Source organism: Mya arenaria, chromosome 13 (genome assembly GCF_026914265.1).
Source record: "Mya arenaria isolate MELC-2E11 chromosome 13, ASM2691426v1".
Taxonomy (NCBI): domain Eukaryota; kingdom Metazoa; phylum Mollusca; class Bivalvia; order Myida; family Myidae; genus Mya; species Mya arenaria.
The window spans coordinates 12,120,150-12,131,138 of record NC_069134.1 but is presented as its reverse complement, the minus strand read 5'-3'; positions in this window follow the sequence as shown (position 1 = coordinate 12,131,138).

Here is a 10,989-nt window from a genome sequence, read left to right as displayed (position 1 = left end):
CTTAAAAGACGAACGATATAAAGAAAATATAAACAGATGTATTGAAGAAACTGTTAATTTTAATAAAGAATGCAATCCAAATGTACTACGATAATTAATCAAAGACTTAATTAGAAATGAAACAATCAAATATAGTACTTATCTAAAAAAAAAAACAATCTTGAAAAAGCAAAACTTCAAAACGATATAGAATATATAGAAACAAAATTAAATACAAACAACACAGATTAACTTGACACAATAACAGAACAAATTATAGCTAAAAAACAAATATTAGACGAATATTTACTCGCCCAAATCGACGGAAATATACTTAGGTCAAAAGCAATTCATGTAGAAAACAATGAAAAAAATACAAAATATTTTGCAAATCCAGAAAAGAAACGCGCAGAAGGAAAATCTATATATGAACTTACAGTTAAAAATGAAATCATAACTGGAACAGAAAATATACTTCGCGAAGAAGTGAACTTCTTCCAAAGACTTTACGCAGAGAATGGAAATAATAATATAGAACATATGAAGACGATTTTAGAAAATCCAAATAGAAAATTAACTGGAGAAGGAAAAGAGGCCAGCGAAGGTTTTTTAACATATCATGAATGCGAAACTGCTTTTAAAGATATGCAATGGAACAAAAGCCCTGGATCTGACGGAATAACAGCAGACTTCTATAAGATATTCTGGAATAGTATAAAAAATACTTAACAAACTCGCTAAATTATTCTTTTACTAATGGACATTTAACAGCGCTTCAAAAACAAGGTATAATAACCCTTATACCAAAACCAAATAAAAACTTTAATTAAGAATTATCAAATTGGAGACCAATTACATTATTAAACGAAGACTATAAAATTGCAACGAACGCAAAAAATAATCGAATAAAAAAAGTGTTGCCCTTAATAATAAACCATGTTCAATCTGGGTTTGTCAAAGGTCGCTATATTGGAGAAAACGTTAGATTGATTTTTGATGTCATTGAATATCTAGAATATAAAAATAAACCTGGGCTCTTGTTCTTTGCTTACTTTGCGAAGGCCTTTGACAGCTTAAGCCACAAATACATCTAAGAATGTCTAAAATCATTCAATTTTGGACCTGACATTTTGAATTGGACGAAGCTATTTTACAATGACATTCAAAGTTTGATAATTAATAATGGAACTCTTTCACAATCTTTTGGACTAAAGAAAGGCGTTCGACAGGGTTGCCCCTTGTCTGCGACATTGTTTATAATTTGTTTACAACCTCTTTCTAACTATATTGCAAACAATTCTCAAATTGAAGGGATTGAAATTAATGATAAAACTATTAAACAAACTTTTTTTGCAGACGACTCAACCTTCTTTAATAATGGTAATAGACAATCATTTGAAACTCTTGTTAAGACACTAGAAATGTTCTCTGATTGTTCAGGCCTAAACCTCAACACCAATAAATCTATAGTCCTAAGAGTGGGATCATTGAAAAATACAAATACACACTTCTGCAACACTCAAAACTTTATATGGACTTCTGACACCGCAAATACACTAGGCATGACTTTTACAAACAATAGACAACTAAATATACAAAAGAACATAGAAAACAAAGTGAAAGAATTCAGAATCTGCTTAAAACAGTGGCAGCACAGAAAGCTCACACTCATGGGAAAAGTTACAGTCGTTAAAACCTTTGCACTTCCGAAACTTGTATACCCTTTTGCAGTTCTTTCTAATCCAAGTAAACAAACAATTGACGTCATTAAAAAAGCAGTTTTTGAGTTTTTGTGGGAAAAAAACCTGATAAGATTAAAAGAAATATAATATGTCAAAACTATGAATATGAAGGTCTAAAATTAACAGATATAGAACACTTCCTAGGCTCACTAAAAACTCTATGGATTAAACGATATCTAGACCCAAATAATAATGGGGATTGGAAAATATTCATGCACGAAAAACTAAAGAAATATGGAAACGATCTTATTTTTGAATCCAATCTAGCCCAAAACGAAATTAAACACATTTCTCAAGAAAAAACCTTTTTGAACGATGTATTGAGGTGTTGGGTAAATATTAAAAGTAATCACGATGAAAATAATAAAATTACTATAAGCAAAATGGTGATATGGAATAACAAATTACTTAAACAAAATGGTCGCACCTTATTTTATAAAGAATGGTATCAGAAGGGTATTAAGCTATTTGAACACATTTACGATTATAGAGCAAAGACCTACTACAAGTTTAATGAACTTAGATTTCTGTATGACCTTAATGAACAAGATTTTCTAAAATATCTAACACTTGTTAATTCAATACCAGAATCATTAAAAACGAAACTTATGTCAGAAACAATTAACCAAATACCACAAGATAAATTAACTGATAAATTACTGAAATTGAAACAGACTAATAAATTCCTTTATTCATTACAGCAAAGACATATCTTAAAACCGTCGTCAGAAAGTAAATGGCGAACATTATTTAGAGTTTAGATGACGACAAAAAATGTGACTTTTGTAGCATAGAAACAGAAACAATAAAACACGTATTCTGGGACTGCCAGAAGATACAACCTTTATGGGAAGAACTTAACATCTATATAGCTTCGCAATCCATACATATTATGATAACAAACCAAGAAGCATGTGTAGGCATTCAGGGAAATGGAAGATACACAGTCATATGTAATTTCTTAATTGTGTTATTGAAGTTTTATATCTTTTCTATGAAATATAAAAACACTATACCGACTTTTAACTCATACAAACAGTATTTGACATTGAGAAAAAGAATTGAATCGCAAATCGCACTGTTAAACGATAAATATGATACCCACGAGAAGAAATGGAATGTTTTAAACCTCGATCCTTAGATAAAAGTAAATTCAGCACTCTAACATAACGTATGATACGGTCATAAATTACTCATTATAACCAGTATGTGATTCAGCAAATTATAACAATAATTGATTATTATTACCTTTCCACCTTTAAATATGTATAACTAACTACAATACGTAGCTTGTAAAATCCATTAGGGGAAAAAGCTTGAGAGACTGAAAGAATGTGTACGTGTGAATGGATGCGTGTGTGTTTGTGTGCGTTTGTGTGCAGGCGTGAGTGTGTGTAGGAGGGGGGGAATAGGGCTTATAAATAAATAAAAAACATAGAATAGTTCTAATGCTATTAATGCTTTAATGTATGTGAATTGTTTTGTATTTTGTGTAAAAAAATAAATGAGAAAAAAGCAACCCTATCAATGAGCCGCACAGATACATTGTACATGTTTTTGAAAGTCCTCGACATAGCATCGTGTATGGTGTGTTTTCATAATTTCAAAATAATTACGTGTTTGTGTGAATTTATATTTATATGCTTCTTTCCACTCAATGGTATATATATGTAAGAAGTAAACAATGCCGTCTCACAGTAACGATAAGTGTTTACCTGTTTTATAGTAAATATAAGCTAAACAGTACAAGATGCAGTTTGTTTGGGAATCTACTGAAGGAATGTGCCCCAACTCAGCCATAACTCTCTGTCATTGAAAGCCAAAATATTTACACAGAAACCATATAAAAAGTGCTAAAAATCAAAGAATGCTTAATATAAGCAATGTGATAAGAATATTCATAGAGCGCATGTAAATGACACAATTATCTCCAGTACATAATAAAGACTATACTCCGTACAGTATGCGTTAAAATGTCTGTACTCAGTACATTACCACTGCGAATATAAACGAGATATTCACAGTTGCTCCTTAAAAGTTCTTAAAATGTTTGGAAGCAGAGGAACTTGACTATCAAATAAGGAAACATTGCGATTCAGAAAATTTTCATTTATTTTAGATTAAACTTATATATTTTACAACGATTGTGAAATAAGTTATTACAAAATCATATCAATTAATTAATCTCGTTTGCATGGTTATAGATATGCGAGAGTGTGGTCTTGTGTGTTGTTTTTTTACGTTTAACAAGCCAAATCATCAAAAAAGTTTTGTTAAAATCAGCCCCTTTCCGTGAACTATCTAACTGACCACCAGTTAATTTATGTTTAAAGTCAAAAACATTGTCGAAAAGAGTTGACAATTTGTATGCAAAAATAACACAGGAAGCGGACGTAAGTCATGATGACGCATGGGACGAAAACAACGATTGTGCTCAAGAAAATAAGGATATTCAGTGCACATGAACTAATGCTATTTTTGGACAGTGTGGCAGGTCGTATTCGTGTGATAAACCATCCAATCACAATATTGCTGAGAATGCTGTGATCGTCGATGAACCGTTAAGACAGGAGGCCACAGTTCAGAAATAGCAGATTGTTCTGAAATGAATTACCAGACACGACAATTGTGAGTCAAAGAAGGAAACAAAGTTGAATCCAGTGTTGGCTGTTTCGCTCCCAAAGACTTAAATTGAAGATTTTAAAAATACGTGAAAAACAAAATTGCATTGTAAACGCTACTATAGCTTCTATTATTTAGTCATGCACATTTCTTAAGAATATAAACTGGTATACAATCGGTACTACAGGCTTTCCCTAATTCGGCTTACGCAATTTATAACTTAATTCTAGCACTGAAATATGGGTATTGAGTATATCACAATTGTATGTCTTACATGATGCCTTATGATTCATGTTTATATCATCATAATTCTGTTCTGATAGACCGCAAATGTGTTGTTATTTCAGTCAACACACAAACAAATTACAGAAGCTTGAGAATAACAGAAACAGCGCAATTTAAATATATTAATCACGCAAAATCAATATTCATATCTAAAGTTATTAGAAAAACAAGCTGAAATCAGGTTGGCTGCTAGAACCGCGCTACGAGACAAATAACACATCTGCTCTTTGACTTTTCATATCACACACATCAGTAGTTGACACATGTGCTCCTCGTTTATTGACATATTGAGCAATTTTATCAGTATTAACACCCTTTTATATCCAGAGATAAAAAGAATCGATGTCGATGGGATTTAAATAAAACCTCAAACATGGAGTGCAATTATGTACAGGTGCAATGCCCAATAATCAATTTCCTAGCCTCAGTCGTTGCTGAATGATCTCCCATTTCACCTATATACGCAGTATGCATTGATAAGAAACTGCTTGTCCGGGGTAAAACTAAAAAAGTATAGAAGAGCTATTATCAATGGCGGCATTAACTGCTGTAAGATAACCTGTCAGCGTTAGGGACTAGTTTCGTATTTACCACTTAATCTTCGCGATACAAGTAGCTATCTAGTTAATTATCGCGAAACTTTTTTTTTAACGGTTACGCTACAATAGCATCAACTACACGGAATTGAGACATTTGGAGCTCCTCGGCCATTTCTATAGAAAATGACCTTGGATGTACATCAGTTAAAGTAGTTCGTAAATTCTTGAATTATATCATAAATTAAATGTAGAATTTTAGAGATGTATTTAAATTGATTGCCAGTGAAGTTAATTATCGCAAACATAATTAAGATTCCCAAATAACTGCTAAATAAAATTACTACGCGATCTACTTGCAGTGGACTTAAACGTACCAATTTTAGAGTATGTGTACCGTCCAAATACATCCGAGGTTGTTTTCGATAAAAATGGCCGAGGAGTTCCGAAATTGAGAGATATACATTGTCTCATTACAACAAAGAAAGATAACACATGTCATAAGTCTTAGTTAGATATAATGCAAATATAATGCAATGTATAGGTCTTTGGATTGGAACAACTGTTTATAATTTTGCTTGTAAGCCATTATCATTCACAAATAATTCTCAATAAGTGCTCTTGGATTTATCATTTATTAAAACTCAACCAGCTTCCAACATAAAGTTAACTTTACTTTTTATTTCCCTTTTCAGAATTATGCTTGTAAGGATCAGAAGTAAATACACGTGTCTCATTAACTACCCATATATTTGATTTAAAACTTCAAAGTTGTTCAGAGCATCAACGAACGGGATAAGTTAGCTTTCTTTAAATAAAAAAAACAACCTTATAATATTTTTCTTGCAAACAACTTTGGCAACATAGTATTTCGTTTGCAAAATTCATTATCGAAGCACGGCTTTCTATCAACAGCTCTTGATAAGTGTATGCTATATGAATAGAATTATAAAGAATATTACAGAAACAGTTCCAGAAATATTTTCTTAATTCCATCCACATTTGATAATTTTTTCAGTATTTTGTAGATGAGTTGCTTAGTAACACAGCTTTTAATATATTTTTAGAAGGCCAGGAGGTGTTTTTGAGTATATTTGTCTCAATCTGTGGAAGAGTGTACAACATAAAATAATAACATAGAATGGTAATCGTTATCTTTCATATTTGAAGAACAACATTCACATTTTCTATCAGCTCTGGCAGTACCAGAATATCTATTAGTTTCAATTGCAAAGTTATGAGTTGATAATCTAAAACAGGTCATATATTTTCTTAATCTATCATTTTTAATGTGTACAAGATAATTTTTAAAACAAAAGATTACTTTAAGTTTGCAATACACCGAAACAATTGGCAAATCATTACTGGGAACATTCCAATCTTTAATAAACTGGTCGTGAATTCCACATATAAGTTAAGGAAGATAATTTATATTTACATCAAAGTTTTGTCTTACATTCATACAACGAAGATGATTAATAATATAATTTATTCTCTTTGCCTACGAAAAATTATTGCAATATTCAAATCATTATATACATTTTATCCTTTAAGCAAAATTTTAGGGGTTTGCTGCTTTACACATAAGTATATTTCAGAAGTACAATGTGCAGCTTGTCAACTTCAAGTTATATACCCCATACTTCTGAACGGTACAAAAAATTGGTACGACCATAGGGACAAAAACGACAATTTAGTTTTAACATCAAGATGAACTTTGTCAAATAAACAAAATATACTATTGTAGGCATTAAGAGCTTGATCATTTAGTATTTTACTACATGTGGCATATTGCCTGTATAATGAAAGTTTACACCGAGATAATTAAAGTTATCTACAGTGTTCACCAAATCATTGTCAATATAGAATTGCTCATTTCTAGCTTGCTTCCGCTTTCCAAAATCACAAATCTGTTTTATTTACATTGATTTCCTCAATCCTCATTTAACCCAATAGTGATAAATTGTACATCTGGGCTTAAACACTTGCTGGATCTGTGGTAAACAATACAATATCATCAGTGAATTAAATCATATACATTGGTAAAAGCTCTAAATCCTCAGCATTAAATGTTTGAAATTTTAGGTTTCCAAAGATATCATTTATAAACAATAATAATGGTAGCCAAACAAGTCTGCTAGCAGTAATGGAACACACACAGTTTTAATAAAAAAAGTACCAATACATTTTTCATTTCTCAGTCTTAACTTCAAAACGTTTTGTTTGAAATTATTTCCATAGTTTCACTCTAGAAGGTATATACGGATTGTCCAGTCCAATACATTTGGGCAATTTTATGTTCAGATCATAGTCCTTTCCATTCTAATAAAACAACACACTTTTTCCGGAGTCATCGTTTTGGCACAACTTAGGTAGACTCAGCTTCTCCATTTGTAGATTTTGTTAAAACTGTCATCCATATAAGCTTGGGGTAAAATTAAAATTACGTTTTTGCTATCTTGTATTACCATATATCGTAACACGTAACATTTGTTCAGTGTTCAAAATCTCGTATCACTGTTGTTGTTTTTTCTTAGATAGATGTCAATTCCATTTTGAATAGTCCAAATCCTGAGCTGCATATGCAAAATGACTTCTTGAGGTAAAATGTAGATACTTATGTGCCTCAATGCTTGTTGCTTCATCGACAAACATTACGAAAAAAACACATCAATATATTTTCCATCAAACATTACAGAAAATAGAGCATCAAGTGAACAATCGCCCATGGCATGATCAGAACATTCTGTCTGATAATCTCTGTCAGTAATCATGTAAAAATAGTCTACACTGTCATGTTTTTTCATTCGTGTGGTAAGTATGAAAACCTTAACTAAAACATGTCCAAGACAGCTGTAACACAGAACCAAATATTCCATTATTTGTTCCAGTTCAAACAAACACACAGTGGGTGACGCTTCTAATTTCATATAACTTTTGTAAATAGTTTCATTACTAATCATTTGAAATATACCAAAGCCAGATTCTAGAACAGTACCTATAGTACGCATTATGCGTACCAAATACCTGTTTTCATTATTATCTCTTTTTTGGAATTCTACATCTCAACTAAAACGTTTACTTGTAGACACAGGGCGACCACTTTCAGTCCAGTACAGTGTTTCATTGTTTGTTTTTTACCAATATTAAAATGGCATTGATAAATCCTCCATTTTATAACGAAGAAGTCTTGTGTAAGTAAATAAAGACCTTAACCAGAATATTAATGTTGTTTTTTTTCTTTTGTAAAATAATATCACTTCGAGCTATTGATAAAATAGCCATATGTTATAACGATGCATATGAAGTCAGATGTGCCAGAGTTTCTTCTGTATTAAACTCATTAGAACTGTTTTGAGTTAGTAGTTCTTCTTGAAATAAAGTTCGAACCATTTCCTCTGTATATGCATAGGTCGCCATGAAAAGAAGAAGGTAACGAAGGTAAAGGTTGGAATGTAAACAGTACTTAAATATTTGAAACTTACTTTCCACCAAGGCTTTTTTAACTTCATGAAATTATTTATAATTACTACCAACTGGCCTTCATCTCCAATGATGCACTGAATATACTCCCAAATTCATAATTATAACAGGAGCATGGTTTTATCAAAAACACAACAGAATCGAGCACTATAAATGCACCACAAGAATGGCATTCAGCAAAGACTCAGAACAAAACAATAGTGTGTTTTTAAAGTACGGTGTGATGGATCTTGCGACATAAAAAATACTAATATCTGTATTTCAAAAACTCCCCCAAAATTCCCAATTAGAAACAAGCTTAAATAAAATGTTAAAAGTCCAAAAGGTTTCAAATCGAAAACAAAAGATGGAAAGCCTAGCGCAGACTTGTTCTCCCAGCATCTTGATTGTGCATACGTAGTAATAATTTCAGTTCGTTTTGGAAAGTTCTGAAGAAGAGTAAGCCCATAAAAGCTGTTGACTCGAGTATTTCTAGTGAGGACTGGTCCAGTGTTTTCATGGTCTTTTATTTCTTGAACACTCTCACGTTGTTGATCCTTATATTGGAAATAATCATGCATAAGATGAAACGGCGAGCTCTCTTAATGACCCGTTTACATTACATGAGATTGAACTGTCCATATCGAAAGTTATAAATGGTAAAAATTGTGGACTCCATGGTATTCCGGCGGTATTTAATAAATACACACTTGCTGATATTGTACCTGTCCATTTGCTTCTATTTAATAAAATACTAGAAACAGGTAATTTTCCCGTATCGTGGGGCAACAGTATTATAACGCCAATACATGAGTCTGGTCCTTGCAAAATACCTGAAAACTATAGAGGCATTTCTATTACGAACCCGTTAAATAATGTTTTCTCCAGTGTAATAAATAAACGACTGTATGGCTTGGCCGAAGAAAATAAGAAAATTGATGAATCTCAGGCTGGTTTTCGACGGGGATATTCAGCTGTTGATTATTTAGTTTTTGTCTACAGACGATGACTCAAAAAAATCTTTCTGAGAAAGGTGGCCGTTTATATTGTTTGTATGTCAATTTCGAGAAGGCATTTGATAAAGTTAACTGTATTATGTTCTTTTCATCTTAAGAAAGAAAAGATGTGTTTTGAAAAATCTTGAGAGTTCTGAAATCAATGTATTTACGTTTAACCTCTTGTGTCAAAGTTTTAAATAGTGCCACGGAGTCCTTTGCCTTCAATATTGGTAAGAGACAAGGGGATAAGTCAAGTCCAACAATATTTGCTCTATTTATAGACGAGTTGTCGTCTTTTGTAAGGCTAAATTGTGGTTCATACATTTTTATAACTAATGATATTCCAGACATTCTATGTTTGATGCAAGCCGATGATATTGCGCTGAGGCTGCAATTAAGTTAATAACAGCAATAAAACAACAGGTAAATGCAGTCGATCAATTTTGTTTAAATACTGGAATGGAAATAAACCTTCATTTAACTGAAATCAGTGTATTCCGTATTGGTGGTCCTCTACGAGCATATGGAAAATGATTAGATCGTGGACAGTCAATTCAAACTACTTCTATATACTTATATATGGGATTGTTGTTTACTCCACAGTTGTCTTGGGGTTCAGCTCAGGTTAAACTAGCTTCTTGATATCTAAGCAAATAGTTAGTGTTTCAGTTTGAAAACCTTACACACTTATTGTTTTCCTTTACACTATAATTGATTAATTTGAAGATACAAACGTAAGTATCTGTAGTTACATACTTGTTGTTACGATTCTCAAAGTTACAAAATAATTGTTTTTCAGTAGCTCAATGTTAACATTTACTTCGTCTGGCCCATTGACATTGCAAATCAATGATACTTTTGTCTTCCACCGCTAGTCGGAACATGCGTAATGACTTTCCGGGCTAGTGAGCCCTTCAATTTTGCACAATATTTGCTTTATTTCAGTCCAGCACAGTTCAGGTTGATTGAGGCTTTTGCCCGTTGCATAAACGATATTTTGCAATCGTTATCATCCCTATCATTTTCCAGATACCTGACCAACATACCATGCTTCATCGTAAACTGCACCAATAAAGTCACCGACTGCAAGCTCGTTGAAGACATATTCAATGTTATTCTGTGTCGCTATTCAGAAAATGTCTCAAAGTTTTTTGACAGAGCATGGATATATTTCTTATTTTCAGGGTTTTGCATGATTTCTGTGTCCCATGTTCAACAACGTTTGCCAGTCATACATTCTGGACAGTACCACGGTGTTGTCCTCGTTTTGATTTCAATATTTTCTCCACAATTCGGAAATCCACGTTTTGCGGCATGCAATTTCATTGTGTTTTTCAAGGGTTTGACTTTTAGCAATGGTGTTCT